At 39.5% G+C, this 18,787-nt stretch overlaps 1 protein-coding gene and 1 long non-coding RNA gene across 3 annotated transcripts in view; one reads left to right on the top strand and one right to left on the bottom strand.

Annotated features, from left to right (window-relative positions):
* The window catches only part of MID1 (midline 1), a 398,682-nt gene that overhangs the window by 62,690 nt on the left and 317,205 nt on the right, over positions 1 to 18,787 (top strand). The window lies entirely within an intron of this gene.
* Positions 1,673 to 16,947, bottom strand: LOC309652991. Of its 2 annotated transcripts, none has more exons than XR_014258954.1 (2): positions 6,492 to 16,947; positions 1,673 to 2,038 (listed from the first exon to the last, which is right to left on the bottom strand). It is a non-coding gene; the product is annotated as an uncharacterized lncRNA (long non-coding RNA). The 2 variants fall into 2 exon arrangements; XR_014258955.1 differs by having other exon boundaries at positions 6,749 to 16,947.

The following is an 18,787-nucleotide window of genomic DNA, read 5'->3' as shown; positions in this document are numbered from 1 at the left end:
AACTTGTTTGGTGTGGCCTGAGGTTAATCACTTCACCTTTTAGAACATCTGTGTCCTCATTTTGAAAACTTGCCTGCGCCTACCTCATAATATTACCAAGATCAAACAGGATAGTAGAAAGGCATCTTGAAAAATGGCAGAATCGCTCTATGAGTGCAATTTATTGTTGGCATTCTGCTTTGGGAAAAAACTGGTGTTTTGCTTTGTCTTGGGGGTTAAGGCTCTTGGAAATCCTTCTTCATGCTGATGGAGAAGGAATAGAGGGCAAGCCTTAATGCCTTTAGATAATCTGGACAGTTACTGTGGGAATTGAATCTCTTCCTTCCATCTGGCCCTTCTAACTCACAACTGTTCAAAAGAGAATAGGCTTCCTCCATTGTCTACCTGTCAGGAGTTGTTTGTGTAGGAACCTGAGGTTGAAGAACCCTTGAAGCTATTGCTGATTAAATTAGCAGAAGACATCTCTCTTTCCCTGGGGTCACTTGTTTTTGAATCAACCTGAATATACAGGCTGGCATTATTGGGTCCCATTATCCACAGTAAGGAATCGAGAGGATTGCTGGTCTTCAGGGAGGCCAAGGCTACCTTGCAGGGTCTCATACGGTACACTCCCCTGACAGGCAGAAGGAAATTTATAGTGTCTCTGTCTGATGCAGGGCCTTCATTAATGCCAGAAATATTCTCTTTTATAACACTTAATGCTGTGCTTCCATCCTGAGGATCTCAGTGTGATATGTCAAAACAAATCATTCATTCATGACTCAGTTTAATGAGTACTGGACCTGACCTGTATATAAAAATGCAGGGATACTCCCTGCCTCCTTGCTTCCCCTCCCCTCCCCCACACTACGTAGCAGTCAAGCACATCTGAGTCGAGTACTCTTTGGTGTCCAATGCTGGGAAATGTCTAATGTGTGGTTTCTTGACCCACATTCTCCCTCTTCCTCCTTTCTTTCCAATCTGCCTTGCTCTTCTTTCCCCACCCAACTAGCCCTTCCTACAGCTCAGTTAATTATAGATCACCTCTTCTCATACGCATGCTCTATAATCCCCATTCTCTATCCTTCCTCGCACCCAACTCCTGCCTGGTCATCTTTCCCCCCATCTCTCTCTCTCTCACCCCTCCTCTCTCCCTCCCTCCCTCCCTCCCCCCCCCACTTCCCTCTCTCTTTCATTTTCTCCTTGCTCCATCCCCATCCCCTGCCCCACTGTTCACTGCCGTTCAGGACCGCCAAAAAATCCCATTGCAGTTTGCTTCTTCCTAAGATTCAAAGCATTCTAGAGCTGGAAGAGTTTCAAGACCATCCACGCCAAACAGAGGAGTAGTTAGAATTATACCACTTTAGCAAAGAAAATAAAAGTTGTTGAGACTTGAAGTGGACTTAGATGTAATCAAGAGCCAAAGCCACCAATCTCTAAAGCCCATGAAAGCTCCTAGAAGGCCCCTTCAGAATTTGAGGAAAGCCTTTGACTGCCTCCATATTCTGTTCTAATCAAAGCTGCTTTTCTGGGAGTACCAGAATTCAAGTTAAAGTCATTTTTAAAGGTATTCCTCATAAATTTTATTTGTTTTCTTCACAATACTGGTTTTGTTATTTTCTCATAGAAAATCTATAAGGCTAATTTTATTGTTACTTGTACACTGGCTCTGGAGGAACTTTTAAAAGAGTAATTCAGAAATTCTTGAACGAGTTTAGCTTAATTAGAATTTACACCTGCATTTCCAAGATGGCTTTCCCAAGGACCAGCACTCACTTAGACATGTAGGTTCCAGCACGTGCATTAATAATCACGCTCAGAGTTCTGTGTCTTCAGTATAATTGGTGTTTCACGGAACATGGATTCCCTGCTCCAAACAACCAGCTTCAGCGTCGGCTATTGGCCTATATGTGAACTGGGCCTGCTTATACCCTGCATCAACACTAAACTCCTTTTTTCAATTAATGTTTGCAACAGTTATCAGGAGTTTCTTCTGCTTTTATGCCTTCATGCCCTCTGTGATCCCAAATGAGGCATTCTAAATCAGATGCGCAGATATCTGAAATAAATAGGACAGATATTGGGGGGAAAAGGTGAGAAAGACAAATATCATATGATATTGCTTATATGCAGAATCTAAAAAAAAGATACAAATGAACTTATTTACAAAATGGAAACAGACTTATAGACTTAGAAAACAAACTTATGGTTACCAAAGGGGAAAGGTGGCAGGGGAGGGATAAATTGGGAGTTTGGGATTAACATATTCACACTACTATACATAAAATAGAAAATCAACAAGGACCTACTGTATAGCACAGGGAACTCTGCTCAGTATTCTGTAATAACCTAAATGGGAAAAGAATTTGAAAAAGAATAGATACATGTATATGTATAACTGAGTCACTATGCTGTACACCTGAAACTAATACAACATTGTTAATCAACTATGCTCCAAAATAAAATAAAAATTTAAAAAATCAGATGTGCAGATATCTGAAAGAAATAGGACAGATATTGTGGGGAAAAGGTGAGAAAGCGAATAGACATGTTTTCATGCCATGGAGACTGGCTTTGGAGAAAGAGTTAAGCCCCAGGTTGGCTATTTATTAGCTCTGTGTCTTGTGCCTCAGTTTCTTTATCCATAAAAATGGGGTGCAAAGTAAGTAATGAATCCAGTTGTTCTGCTACAATGAGCAGCGATAGAGAAAACATCTAGCATAACTCAGTGTCAGCTCTCTTCTTCTGTGGCCTGAAAGGTTAGTGCTAGTCTGAAAATCTGGAAGAAAAGCGCCCCCCAAAATATGTGTAGGATATGCTGTGATAGATTTATGCTCTTGTTTTCTGAATAAGCCATATTATATTCTTCTCATGTTCTCTAATAGATAGGGATGGTTTTCCTTTTTTCTGGTTGCTGTCGTGAATGGCATTACCTTTCCACCATTTTCAGTGTGTCAATATTGCTGTTGGAGATCAGTGCTACAGAGTTCTGTAAATTTACCTTTTCTCTCTCCCTTTTACACAATCCTAATTAAGACTATATTTTTAAAGGTAACTCCTTTTAATTGCTTAGATAGAAAATTATACTATCTACATAAAATTATAGCTTTTAAAAAATTTTTTCTTTGTTTTTAAAAAATGTCTTAATAATTGATAACAGCAACTGCTAAACTATCAAAAATAACGGTTACACTATACATTCTTGCCCTCCCTCCCACCTTGAACAAAGAAACACCCCCTAGGGCTGTACTGTGCTTTATAATGGCCGTTAGCACATGTGGCTTTTTAATTTTAAATGGATAAAAATGAAATTAAAATTCAGTTCTGCAGTCACAATGTCCATGTCAAGTACTCAGTAGCCATAAGTGGTTAGTGGCTACTATATGGGACAGCGCAGGTAGAGAACATTTCCGTCATCACAGAAAGCTCTAGACAGTGATGCGCTAGGGCGTGGCTGTTGGCTTTCAGTGTAAGACGGGTCTTCAGTGACATCTTAATGGGCACTATTTCTATTCTTCTTTAATTCTTTAAGGAAGTACGCATTCATTTTTGTCAAATATCTTTTGTTATCTCTTGAAATGTTCACATGATCTCTTTCTCATTAGAATATACAATGCTACGTCAATGGATTTCCATTGACTGAGCTTTCCTAATATTTCTGAAAGAGATCATCCAGGATTTGGGATTATTTTTATTTCAAAGCATTACAAGATTCTATTTATTACTTTATTTTAATGTTTCATTTTGAAGTTTATGAGTGACACTGGCCACTAAAACTTTTTCTTAAGTTTATCAGGTTTTAGAATTGAAGCCATAATTATTTCCAAGAAAGATTTTGCTAACATGAGGAATAGCTACTCAAGAGACTTCAGAAGAATTTCCTCAGTAAATCCGTAATTTCTTAGCGTCCTTTAGAATTCTGAGTTTGGGATGGGGAAGGTCACTTAAAACTTTTCGTTTCTTCTCTTCTTCAAGAATTTAAGAAGAGAAGTTGTCTCTTCTTTATTGTTGAGGTTTTGAAGTTTTCTTCTCTTTATGGTTTGATTCTTTATTATTATCTTGTTTAGAGTGAGGGTGAGTTCTCAGAATGCTGGATATATGCACCTTTGAAATATACCCAAATCCCCAAGAAAATATAAGTAATTTAAACTTTCTTTTTGTTATTTTAGATAGCTGCCTAAAACTTAGAGTTGATTATGTAGCTATCACTGTAACATATATTTGTGACATTCATATTAATGAAGATATACTCTATGCTTTAATTAAACACTTTCAGGAAGATTAATGATTTTATCAGATTGTTTTCATCTCAGTTTTTAATTAACTTGGCATAATTTGTTCATTAATTAAGTTTTTACTAAAATGCCATTTGTAAGTGCATTTTTCTTATGTTTCAATAATTGAACTTCAAGTAAATGAGGGCAGGAGAGATGAAAATATTCATTTCAAAGGGTTGGATAAATGGAATCTTGGAAGGTATTAGAGGTATTTGCTCTGGGGACAGGATAAGTGTGTTCAGCAAGTATGTATCACTCCTCAGTGACGGATTTGTTACATAGGCTACCTTAGGCCAAAATGGAGCAAAGGACTGAGGGGGAGGTAGAAATCACAGAGTTAACTAATACACAACAAACAATGCAACGTAGTGTGTAAAACAAGATAAAATGTAACCAGGAAAAAAATCGAGTGCTTAAGTTCAAGAAAGTTCAACCGCACAACAGTAGAATCAGGGCGATTTGAATTTACATCAGTTCTAGCAAAAAATAATTGGCGGTATCAGTTGACTAAAAGCTCTGATACGAGACACAGTGTGACTTTGGGACTAAACAATGTACTCTGAGGCTGCATTAGTAGAATCATAGCATCTAAAATGGAAAAATCAGTAGAGTTGCTATTCTCTGCACTGGTCAGAACACAGTGATTAAAGGAGGAGAGGTAAGAAATAGCTAAATTTAAAACCTGCACACATAAATACACACATACTTGTGTATGCACGCACACACAGTGATTCTCAGTCCATTCACCTAAAGCTAATATAGACATGTCCTGATTTATTAAAAGATGGCATTAGAGCATTCCAAGGAGTATCTAAACAGCTTTAACACAACTAGTCAACCGTAGCATCTGATGATGGGTTACATGTATATTTTCTATACAGTCAATTTAATAATTAATAAAATATAATATGTTCAGAAATGTATTATTTCATTATCAATAATCAAAATATCAGAATTGGTCATTTTTCAGTTTAAATTAAATTAAATACTTTGGTTTTGCAGTCATCTTTCAGCATTTTTAGTTGCTTTAACCAGTTTATTTTTGTAATCCTTCATGTCCAATTACATATTTATAGTTAATGTATTTCAAAATTGAGCTACCATTCACTCAACTCTTCATATGTCCTTCCTGGGTTACCATACCCCCTTTCCACTTCTTTACATGATTTTAGCTCCATGTCAAATCTCAACTGTTTAAAGAAAATTATATATGTGTGTGTGTGTGTGTGTGTGTGTGTGTGTGTGTGTGTGTGTGTGTATAATCAAACCCTGTGATAGAATTGTTTGGCAATTTATGAATATTTGCTTTTGGATTTAAATGTCAATACTTTGAATTAAATTTCAACTTCATTTTTAATTTTAAATGCTGACTTATCTGCCTTTTAATTTGTATTTTGAATTTTACTTGTACTTATTTAATTAAAGTTTAATTTAATTTCTATTTAATTTAATTTACAATTAAAAAATTTTTTTAATTGCTAGATGTAGTAGGGAAAGACTGATAGTCCATTAAAAACTAGATAAATGGTTTAAATTAGAAAAAAACAGGGAGTGTCTTTTAAAAACGTCCAGACTGAAATCAGAAGTAGCTGAAACAGTCTTTATATATATTGGCATATATAAAAAATGCCAATTTTTAAATTAAAAATAGTTTTCCATATGGGAAGTTTACAGTATTTCTCTTTTGCCAGACTTTTAGCATTTTTAGAATTCTTATGCTGCCCTTAATTTACTTACATTTCAGAAAATATATATCAGTCACTAAAATCCAACATTCCACTCAAAACTATTAAAGTGATTAAACCTACAATGGGTAGATTTGGTGTATTTGGCTTCTTGGAAAATTAGCTTTTGGCAAATTGGCCTCCTTGTGTGAAAACTAGGTTTTTAAGACGTAAAAAGAATCTTAAGGAAGATAGTTTTGAGCCATTTTGTACAATTTTAAGAATGGATAAAAAGAAATGGTTAATTATGATAAAATGAAGTGGTTTAGACTAGCTGTGTAGGTTAATTTTCCCTTAAAAGGAACTCAAATATCAGGCACATAATTGATGAAAGGGACATTTCTCCTGAGTTCTAAAGCTAATTGACTGCCTACATAAACACCAGCCTTGGAAGAGTTTAGTCAGAAACTCATTCAGAATTTTCAATAAATGATCTTCTAACGAATAGAGGATCTTTAGCATACCTTCTTAATATGTTAAAATTACCCCCCGATATGTACACTGGACTGACCTTCTGCATTACTTCACCTGAGATTTGCCCAGTTTGGGTTCCAAAGTAGAAATGATCCCTGTCATTTCCCAGAACAAAGGGCTCAGTAACATGGGATCCTTCTGAAAGCACAGAGTAAGCCAGCAAGTGAGCAAATCCTTTATGCAAAGCAGGTCCTCAGAGGCTAATTTAATTTGGAGAGAGAAAACTAAAAACAGGATAGAATGTTTCATGAAGAGGATCAGTCTTAAGACCCTTCCTCATAGCCCCAAACTCACTGTTTTTAGTGTGTTCACCACGTTCCTTCATTAGTGAGGGCGCTATGCAGTTTCCAGTCTGAGGGAAGAGACAGGGTGGACCCTGACTGTTCTGTTGCCATGGTGATGACATTTGAGCTTTGGAGTGGTGAATCTGATTCGTCAGGTCAGTGTTTTCCCTCATTTCACTTCGTTACACAGGAAAAGATACTCCAAAAAAGACGGTTTCATGTGGATTTGTATTTGATTAAAATATAAATATTGTTCAGGCCAGCTCATCTATGGAAATGGCAAGACAGTCAAAAAGCCCAGCAGTATCATCTCAGCTGAGAGTTAGTCCTGTTGCCGTAGGAATTGAAACATGAAGCCTGTGGGTAGAAACAGCCTGCTTGGTGCTAGATTAGCTGCACCTCAGTTACCTTCACCTCCTTCTACCCAGGCCTTCCTTTTGGAGCTTCAGTGAAAGATTCAAAGTCTCAGTGTATTTGCGTTGATTGGTTGGCGAGCTTGTAGTTAATCTCTTTCCTGAAAAGAACAGGAGTGGAAAAAGAAAATGAGGAAGTTAAGCGTAATCTTTGTTTGCTTAGAAATGTATTTGTTGATGGCCAAGCCGAATCCAAGGTATTTTTGGTTCTTGTGTCCTTCATTTAAAGAAAGGGGAGAAAATGGGTCCCAGCGGAAATGGGGATGCTTGCTCTTAGAAGCAAGCCTTGTCATCTTTGTGTTGCGGAGGACCTGTGACAGGGAGTCCCAGGACACCGAGGAAGGAGTGGGGAGGGAGCCCGTTTCGCCCTTTTCTCCTATCCATCACCATTGTTCGGCGGCCCTGATTAGATAACACTTATTAGCAAGCAGCCAGCAGATGGCGCTGTTTGGCTTAGCGCTAAATTGAGAGCTTCCTGGGTTTGGTTTGGTTTGATTTTTTTAGCTAATAAGATAAAAAGGGTTTCGCTTTTATTTTCAGCTTACTATCCTGTCATCAGGTCTGTCTAAATACGGATTCTAGCTGTCATGAGGTGTCCTCATAGGTCATCTGGATACATTGTCTGAATTCAGAGCAGGAAAGAAAAGAAAAGAAAATCATATGCCCCTTTTAACAACTGCACATCATGGAATTGCAGAGCATAGTCTTGGTATCATTTTCAAATGATAGGAAATTAGAGGAAAAAGTAGATGCCAGCCTTCACTTTGCCCTCCTGTACTCAAAAACGCGCTCCCCCTACCCAGCGCTGTCAGACAGTTCTCGTAAGTGTGTTGTCGCCGTATACCTTGCTTCATGGCAGCTCATTGCTCATCTACTCATGCAGAAAAGGAACTCACTGAGGTCTGTAGAAACTGCTATATAAAAATTGGAAAGTACTGTAGAATGAACCCTAACAAATTAACAGACGGGGGAGGGTGTATGAGTAACCCTGTTGGAAACGTCCTCTACAGTGGGTGCCCTGGGACTAGTCCTGGCCATTACAGCCCTGGGGAGAAGTGAGGAGGGGGGTGAGGCCTGGGAACTCTAAGGGTCCTTCAGAACTAACATTCTTATAGTCTGTTTAATGGTAACTGAGCTTCCAGAAAGGATTCTAGTCAGCACCATTGCCTTATCTGTCCAGGGGCTACAAACTCTGCTTTGCAGTTTCCTTCAGGCAAATGGGGTACATAGGATTGGCTCCAGAAATCCTGTACCTGTGGAACCTGGAAAGTTGTGCACCTTTCTGACATATCACCTTTGCTCAATAGTTAACATTATTTCTTGATTGCTAAAAGACAAGTTGGGTTGTTATTAATGATTTTTTAAATGTCTAAGGCTGGCATTTTTCTTTTGTTTTTTTTTTTCACATCTTTATTGGAGTATAATTGCTTTACAATGGTGTGTTAGTTTCTGCTTTATAACAAAGTGAATCAGCTATACCTATACATATATCTCCATATCTCTTCCCTCTTGCATCTCCCTCCCTCCCACCCTAAAGGGCTATATACAGTTCTGTAGGCTTTAAATTGATAATTAACTTATTTAAGTGACAAAAATCAAAATATCCCTCAAGCTTTAAGTTCAACTTACAAATATTCTTTTTCTGCTTATAATTCAAGTAACATTTTTGTATATAATAAGAACAAATAATTTTACAGAGGGTTTTGATTAGTGTTGAATTAATTTAAGTTAAACAGTCTAAACTCAAACAATTGCTCTCATTTCTAAATTTAATTAGCTAAAATTCTTTATACATTGTAATCTACATTTATAAAGTTAATATATTCTGTTTTCTGTTTAACCATTCAAGTATCTATCTAACTGGGCAAACTTACAACCCTAATAGGCAAAATCTTTTTAAAAAACTTAAACAACTTTTGTAAATCTAATACATGGATTAATTTATTCAACAAGTTCATTACCACTTAAACTTTAAATGTTTCAACTTATTACCATTAAAACTTTAAAATATTTAGACTTTTACCATTTAAACATTTCAGTGGTTGAGTTTGTTAAATATCTGGAGTATCCATACTTATTTAGAGAATTGAAAGTTCACCTTAAGAGTCCAATGCTATTTACCAAACAGTTAAATTCTGTTATACTTTTCAATTTACAATCACAAGTCTAAAGTCAATTTCACGTTTAAAATTTGAATCAAAAGGCTAATACGGGGACTTCCCTGGTGGCACAGTGGTTAAGAATCCGCCTGCCAATGCAAGGGACACGGGTTCGAACCCTGGTCCGGGAAGATCCCACATGCCGCGGAGCAACTAAGCCCGTGCACCACAACTACTGAGCCTGCGCTCTAGAGCCCGTGAGCCACAACTCCTGAGCTCACGTGCCACAATTACTGAAGCCCGCGGCACCTAGAGTCTGTGCTCCACAACAAGAGAAGCCACCACAATGAGAAGCCCGTGCTCGCCACAGCTAGGGAGAGCCGGTGTGCAGCATCGAAGACCCAACACAGCCATAAATAAATAAATCATTTTTTTTTAAAAAAAGGCTAATACATTTAATCATTTGACAAATATTTACTAAGCAAATATGTCCATTTTCTAAAATGCCAGAGTGCTCTTAAAAATTAAAAATGCTTTCAATCATATACCCAGATTGTCACTACAGTTACTAAATGTGTTCCTAAATTTAAAACAAAAGAACGCTATGAAATTCATTTATTAACTCAACTGAGTTTCCATCATGGGTTGACTGAGGGTGTTAACATGGTAGCTTCTGGATTAGAGATTTGACCCAGGGTATAGGACAGGGGGGCTGCTGTCAGCCAGGGCGTATGCACTGCGCCTCCATGGATATCCTTTTTTTTAGAATCACCGTGTCAGCCTGTGACCCTGAATCCATTTCATTACCCATTTCTTTTTTTATCACTCTTTTTTTAATTGAAGTATAGTTGATTTACAATGTGTGCCAATCTCTGCTGTGCAGCAAAGTGACTAGACATTCTTTTTTTGTATTCTTTTCCATTATGGTTTATCACAGGGTATTGAGTACAGTTCCCTGTGCTCTGCAGTAGGACCTTGTTGTTTATCCATTCTAAAGGTAATAGTTTGCATCTACCAACCCCAAACTCCCAGTCCATCCCTCTCCCTCCCCTCTCCCCTTTTCATTACCCATTTCTTTCATCTGATTTAGGTTGAAAGAAGTTGGCTTTCTTTGTGTTGTCTTTCTGGCAACAAGTCTTAAGATATTTTAATTCTTCTCATCTGGCTCTAAAGATAATTTGAAGTCATTCCATCATATCCTGAATAAATCTCAGTCCTTTGTTTGGTTCTCTTCCTGCATGGAAGGTTCCCACATGCCCACATCAGCTGGAACCTTCGAGCTGCTGCCCCTAGAGAGAGCTGGTGCTCTCCAGTTCACTGCAGGCCCCCCAAATGCCCTCCAAGGCCAGACAGGGTTTCTCAGTCTCAGCACTCCTGCATTTAGGACCTGATCATTCTTTGGTGTGGGGCTGCCCTGTGTCCTGTAGGATGTGTACTAGCCTCCTAAGCATCCTGTGTATCCGCTAGATGCCAGTAGCACCCCCTTCTAGTGGTGACAACCGGAAGTGTCTCTAGATGTTACCAGATGTCCTCTGGTGAGCAAAATCACCTCCCCCTCCCCCCACACACACACGTTGTGAACCACTGGCTCAGGGCAATAGACTGTCCACCGAACACAGTCACACAGCGATAGGACCATTTGTGCCATGACTGTGTCGTTCTTTTTCTCATAACCTATCAGTGCCCTCGGGTCTGCTCCCTGCCTGCCTCCCCTTGGGTTTTTGAGTGTCTGCACCCTGCTCGGACCCTAAGGCAGGAAGCTCTGCGTTGGGAAATTGAGCACCGTTTTTTTTTTTGGTTTTTGATTTTTTTTTCTTTGTCTTGCAGCCTGCGCAACATTAGGCAGCATGCTTCCTAGATGAAAGGGTTCCGTGTCAGCTTTTAGCTTTGTATTAACAATCGTTACACAAATTCTGCTATTAAAAACATCCGTGTATTTTCATACGGTATCAGGAAGTGAGCTTTTAGAAACACTGATGTTTCTACACATAATCATTGTCCAAACCAGGACTCTAGTTTCACATGAATTTCTTGACTCTATCTTTCTTAACATTAACAGTGATGAACTGGAATTTTTTTTCAAAGCCCACCTTGGCAACGTTTTTGGTTAGAATGGTTTGAAACCAAAAATAATCAAAATCTAGGCAGTCAAAGAAAATCCAGAGTCTTAAAAACTGGGAATATAGACAGGCTCAGAGATGAAAGGGAATCTTATGGCTTGATCTATCACATGCTACGTGATAAATCATTTCTTCTTGAAGACGAGAGGAACCTGCATCTTGCCTCACAAAAGGGATACACGGCGCAGTCTAGCTTTATCTCAGAATACCACCCTTTGAAATTAAGGGCAGATTAAATTACCCAATAAAATAAAGGTCGCACTGTGAGATTGCTGAAACCCATCTTAGTGAATGAAACGTTTTTAACAATGGAAACCTGGAAGAAATTCACCTTTAGCTAGTTCACTCGGCGGCAGGCTTGATGTTCTCGTGGAGGTCTTCATGAACCGTTCACCAACATCTGCACACCAAACTCAGCTTGCACATGAATACTTCCATAGCGTGTCAGGGCAGCTGGGTTCGTGTGAACTCTGTGGACGTGCGTGCCTTTCTTTAACTTGTTTCTTATGGGCTGAGCGTGTTAGTTAGCCAGTCTTCACGGGGGTGAACCAGAATGATCATTGGGTTGGTGTGAGATCCTGTTAACATGAGGAAGAGCTAAATAAAAGTGGTGTCAGAGTACACCTTAATGATGAGCTTTGGGAAGCCAGGGGGAGATTCCACATGAAATTGGGCTGGGAGGGGCATGTATTTCCTTTGATATTCCTGTTGGCTCTTATTTGGAAAACAAAAAATGTATTGTCTAATATGGTCACCATTTAAAACAGGACTGAGCAACATGCAAATAGACGGAAATACTATTACATTGGTGCTACATAGACCCAATGTTGATCTTTGTGGAAATAGCAGAATGAATGTCCTAAACAGAATAATTAGAATGAAATTGAATTAAATCAGCCTGCCGGCAGGATTGAAACTAAAATATTCTGTCCTGCAAATGTTGGGGAACTTTGGACCATAAGGATAGATACCATGAATAAAACCCAACCTTATGATTGTCCTACACAAAACCTTTCAAAAGTTCTGATATTTAAAAGCCAGCCCAAGAGATATTTACATATAGTATGGATATTATAGTAAAGAAAATATCTGAACTTTAGTGTGGCTCATTTTGCATTAATATCAGCATGACTTTTGTCTTATAGTTTATTGTTTATAGTAGTTGCCTGCAAACTATGGCCCACCTGCTTTTGTATACAAACTTTTATTAGCACACAGCCATACATATTCGTTTACATATTGTCTATGGCTGCTTTTGTGCTACAACCGAAGAGTTGAATAGTTGCAACAGAGACCATATGGCTCACAAAGCTGAAAATATGTACTATCTGGCCCTTTCCAGAAAAAGGTTGCTTGCTCCTGGCAAAATCATTTTACGATCCTTTGCAAAGTGAAATAACTTCTGTAGCTACAACAGAAAGGAAGGCAAGCATTTTCTTGTTGCCATTGCTTTACACAGAGCGGATGATGGGTTTAATTAGAAAACATCTCAATTATATCAAATATTTATTTGAAGGAGTTTATGGAAGAGAGGGGAGAGAAAAAAATGTTCACTTTTTAAGGAGGACATTTAATGATCTTCTATGCTTGATTTTCTTTCAAAAGAACTTAATGTTTGAAAATTTGTCCATAACATGAAACTTGTGTCCAGAGCAATATAAATAGCTCAGCGGGACTTACCGCTTTTGATAAATCATCCCTTTTGGGCACTGGGCAAAAAGAATGGCAGATTTTGTACTTGAATTTTTCAAAAGACCTAAGGCAAGGAAAAGAGAGGAGTTATGTAAGTGAAACCAGAAGAAAATGAGCAAAAAATTAAACGATGAAAAAAATCATGGAATACAAATACTGACTCAAGTATAAAATAGACTTTCTCTTGTATATTTTACTGAATAAAAATAATAGCTAAGGGACTTCCCTAGCGGTCCAGTGGTTAGGACTCCACGCTTCCACTGCAGGGGGCACAGGTTCCATCCCTGGTCGGGGAACTAAGATCCCTCAGGCCACACAGCATGGCTAAAAAAAAAAAAAAGCTAACATTTACTGTTCTACCATATGCTGGGTAAACTACATACTTTACCCATTAACTCCTACTCTTCAAGGTAAGTATGATAATCCTGGCTTTACAAATGCCCAAACAGGCTCTCAAAGATGAGGGAACATTCCCTTTGAATGAATATAGGGCCATTCGACTCAAAAGCTAATCTGTTTCTATTAGGACTCTCTCAAGATTATACTGAGTAACATGATTGTATTGTTATATCACATTTAAAAATAAACTAATCACATGGACCACTACCAATTAGTGCTGTAAACCAAACCTGCCTGATACTGATTTAATGACATGTCAGTTAATACCGCATAACAAACCATCCCCACATGTAGTGGCTTAGAACAGGTATGATTTATGATGTTTCCCAAGTCTGCTGATCAGCTGAGGGTTGGCTTATCTGGTCTTGGCTTGAGGAGGGCTCTGCTGCAAGTGCCTCCCATTCTTCTCTTGGGACCAGTAGGCAAGCTCAGGCATCTCATTCTCCTGGCAATGGCAGAGTTGCGAGAGCAAGTGGAAACACACACAAGGCCTCTTGAATCCTGGGCTTAGGACTGGCACAGTGCCACTTCGACCTTGTTCCTTGGGCTAAAACAAGTCACGTGGCCAAGTCAAGAGGCAGAGAAGTACAGCCTGCTCACGGTGTACCATGGCAAAGGGCTGGGACACAGGGAGAAGTGAAGGATCAGAGCCAATCTTCCACTCATAGGTTGATTAAAAGTAAAAGGACTTTATTCCAAATGTTACAAGTTTCGATTATCTGAAAGCCAGGCCCAGAATTATGCTTATTTTCAATTGTAATTACCCTGTAACCAAAGAGGCAGCCAACTACTGTTCTCTACCAAGACCTCATGACAGGAACATCTGAGATGCACATTGTCGGATTCTGGACACACAGCCTCACAGAGTTCCTTGGACCCTTTTCAACCACCTGAGTCCTATTTTATACAAAACTCTGCCCCGAGAGTAGCCAGCACTTCATTGTACTTGGTTAGAGAACAAGCCCCTGACATGCTTGGTGGAGCACGTTACCATTGATTAAATAAATAGGTCTTGGGACTTCCCTGGTGGCGCAGTGGTTAAGAATCCACCTGCTAATGCAAGGAACACGGGTTCGAGCCCTGGTCCAGGAAGATCCCACATGCCGTGTAGCAACTAAGCCCGTGCACCGCAACTACTGAGCCTGCGCTCTAGAGCCCACGAGCCACAACTACTGAGCCCATGTGCCTAGAGCCCGTGTTCTGCAACAAGAGAAGCCACTGCAATGTGAAGCCCGCACACCACAACGAAGAGTAGCCCCCGCTCACTGCAACTAGAGAAAGCCGGCGCGCAGCCATGAAGACCCAACACAGCCAAAAATAAATAAATTTGTAAAAAATAAATAAATAAATAAAATAGATCTTTACCAGTTAAGGAAAGCAGCATCTTCTCCATCTATAGAAGATTTACAAGTGTAGTATGTGTGTGTGTGTGTGTGTGTGTGTGTGCACGTGTGCACACACTAGAGGGGGGGAAAAAAGGGGGTGGGGAATGAAAGAACGGAATGCAGGTTCTACATAATTAGACTTGTGTAACCATTTACTTGAAAGTCCTAGTCTGTATTTTAGTAAAAGGAATGATTTCCTTACTGTTAGTTGCTCTGAGTAAGAGATGATGGTTGATGCCAGCCGTGTGATAACTTCCTGCCGTTCGTTCTCAGGTACTTACACAGTCATTAACAGAAAATAAAAGTGATCGTGAAGCTTAGACAATTAGTTTCCAGGCAGGAATTATTGATTGGTGTGAATATTCTATAGATTCTCCTGCCGGAAGAGCAGACAAGACAATTCTGGACTTTCCCCAATGATTACCCAAAGCTTAGGGCAACCCAGTTTTTTCAAGATGGGTCCAGTTTTCTTTTTTGTTTTTGTTTTATTTTTTGACAAGACAAAGACAACTTCATATTAACATTCTCCCCCTCCCCGCCCCCCCGGCGCATAATACAGTCACAAAAGCACATGAGATGTTTATGCGGACAGCATAAAAAGGAAATGTAAATTTTAAAATTTTCTTTCTTATCTGAGGCATACCCAAGAAAATAAAAGTCACTTTACAGTTTTGGAATGAAGTATATAGTGATATTCCATTCTTCTCGTATCTTTAGGGGGAGGGGGACTTAACTAGGTAAGTCAGCAGAATGAAGAGGAGAGTGGGCAGGATTTACCGCGTCCATTGTGGAGATGGTGCAGTTGTAGATTAATGAAAGGCAGCGTGCGCTTTTATTGCCCCTGAACGAGAGCCTTCACCTGCCCTTGACTATCCAGGGCTCACATCACTGTCATGCACTGAGCCTTCATCTTTCAGGGCTGTGGTTGGTGGATGACTTAATGCAAAGTGTTCAATTCGAAGAATAGGTTGGTTTCAGGGACTTCCCTGGTGGTCCAGTGGAGGGAACTCCCCGCTCCCAGTGAAGGTGCCCGGGTTGGATCCCTGGTTGGGGAACTAGATCCCACATGCCGCAACTAAAGACCCCGCATGCCGCCATTAGAGATCTCGCATGCTGCAACTAAGACCCGGTGCAGCCTAAATAAATAAATGTTAAAAAAAAAAAAAGACAAGAAAAGTGGATTGGTTTGGAAAAGCGCTTCCCAGGATGGTGTGCGGACTGCACCCTTGAGGCTGGGCGTCCTGGAAGGGGAATCCTGTGGGAAACAGGCACAATAGCACCGCGAGCGAGCACATTGGAGAGGAGAGGTGTCCGCGCGGGTCAGCTGAGGGTCCAGCCCAGATTCCCCTTGAGCCTTCTCTTTTTCTTTAATTGGAATGTAGTTGATTTACAGTGTTTCAGATGTACAGCACAGTGATTCATTTATACATACACATATATTCTTTTTCAGATTCTTTTCCGTTATAGGTTATTACAACATATTGAATACAGTTTCCTGTGCTATAAGTAGGTCCTTGTTGTTTATCTGTTTTATATATAGTAGTGTGTATCTGTTAATCCCAAACTTCTAATTTATCCCTCCTCCCCTCTTTCCCCTTTGGTAACCATAAGTTGGTTTTCTATGTCAGTGAGTCTATTTCTGTTTGGTAAATAGGTTCATTTGTATCATTTTTTTAGATTCCACATATAAGCAATATCATTTGAGATTTGTCTTTGTCTGGCTTACTTCACTTAGTGTGATAATCTCTAGGTCCATCCATGTTGCTGCAAATGGCATTATTTCATTCTTTTTTATGGCTGAGTAGTATTCGTACTACTCAGTATATATAGTATTCCATTATATATATGTACCACATATTTATCCATTCATCTGTCGATGGACACTTAGGTTGTGTCTTGGCTGTTGTGAATAGTGCTGCGATGAACATGGGGGTACATGTATCTTTTCGAATTAGAGTTTTCCTCTTTTCCAGATACATGCCCAGGAGCGGGATTGCTGGATCATATAGTAGCTCTATTTTTAGTTTTTTAAGGAACCTCCGTACTATTTTCCATAGTGGCTACACCAATTTACATTCCCACCAACAGTGCCATTAGGCTTACTCTTGCCTAATATATCCGGCAGCTGAATTCACTTGCCTGGAATACTTTTTTTTTTTTAAAGATTTTTTTTTGATGTCTTTATTGAATTTGTTACAATACTGCTTTTTTAAAGTCTTTATTGAATTTGTTACAATATTGCTTCTGTTTTAAGTTTTGGTTTTTTGGCCACGAGGCATGTGGGATCTTAGCTCCCCGACCAGGGATCGAACCCACACCTCCTGCATTGGAAGGTGAAGTCTTAACCACTGGACTGCCAGGGAAGTCCCTGGAATACTTTTTATATCAGTTTTTAAGTTGCGCTTTACCAACCGCACGGATACTCCTTTTATTAGAGGACTGAGTGCGGAGGTGGCCCAGAAGAGAGGAGTTAAAACTGGAAAGTTGGGCAGATGGAATGGGTTCAGAGAATCACGTATCAAGTGGGCGACACAGTGATGTCAGTGACAAAAGTGACTAAGGAGAAACCGGGGTGGGGGGTGGGGGGGGAAGGAGGGGGCGATGGAAAGCGAGGTAAAGGTACTCTCTGGAGCATGGAGACTGCACAGGTGCTCCCAAGGCAGCAGGTAAAGGAGGGTGGCTTTGCAGATGAGCAGAAAGTGACTCAGGTGATCTTGCCCATGGGCATCGTTCACCAGAAGTCTTCCTTATCTCACATCACCTGGGAAATCAGATTTGATGTATCTGTGTTTCCAACCCTTCACACTGCAGGAGAAAGTTCTGCAGATCATTAAGGCCACTTGCCCCACAGCCTAGAGGCACCACATGCGAGTGGAGCCTACCCCCTTGCTCTCCCTCTAGCATTCAGCTGAGGCCCAAAGCCGGGCAGCAGCGCTTAGGAGGAAGTGCTGCAGAGTTTCGCTCTATGGGAACGTCTTGTCACCCATCTGCAAAGGTAAAACGACTCGAGAAATTACATGATTTCAGCCACCTTCTTCACTGCCCAACTAGAATGATGTATGTATATGTCGTCCGCGTCCCTTGAAAATGGAGTATTTACTATCTGGGAGCTTCTGAGAAAGAAATGAGCGTTTTACAGGATGAAGAATGCAAAATGGGAAAGGTTACGTGTGGGGAACATCTGTAATCATTTGCCGGCCGGTGCAAAATTAATTAACTGTGTACAGATTTTCAATAGTTCACTTCATCTGCTTGTTATACAGATATAATTTGTGATTTGCATTCTTTAAATTTTTGCAGCTTTTCTATTTGAATTACATGTGGAGGAGCGTGGCATGGTAAAAAGTACTATTAAAGATTGTTTTCAGGGACTTCCCTGGCATTCCAGTGGTTAAGACTCCGTGCTTCCACTGCAGGGGGCACGGGTTCAATCCCCCTCAAAAAAACAAAAAAAAAAAGATTGTCTTCAAGAAGACATACAGCCATTTGGAGACCTAACAAAACTCTTTGTTGACGGCCTGCAGATTCAGATGAGGGTTAATCAAGAGAAGAAATAAACCAACTTAGAACAAAGAAACTTTCTATCTTGTCTTGATAGATAAACTGGTCTTTAATGCAAAATCTAAAGTGAGTTATGAGAGCAGTTGATGTACATTAATACGGTTTAACACCATTACCATGATTAATACATTTTTGAGTTGCCCCCAAATCTGTATTTAAATGATTATTAATTTTCTTTCTTGTACATATTAAGTTAACCAAAATAGAAAACCTGATTTATAAATAACTACATTGTTCTGAATAGCAGGCTTGAACAGAACATTAATTTCTTCATTTTGATAGAGTTCCATTTTCTGCTGAAAAGTAAAAATCCAATAATAAGACTATCCAGCTTAAACTCCGTAATACTTTTCTTTAGAAAGGAAGAGTTTGGATGTAAA

Source organism: Balaenoptera physalus (assembly GCF_965194825.1).
Source record: "Balaenoptera physalus genome assembly, chromosome: X".
In the NCBI taxonomy this organism is placed as follows: domain Eukaryota; kingdom Metazoa; phylum Chordata; class Mammalia; order Artiodactyla; family Balaenopteridae; genus Balaenoptera; species Balaenoptera physalus.
This window is presented reverse-complemented; position numbering and strand designations above follow the sequence as displayed.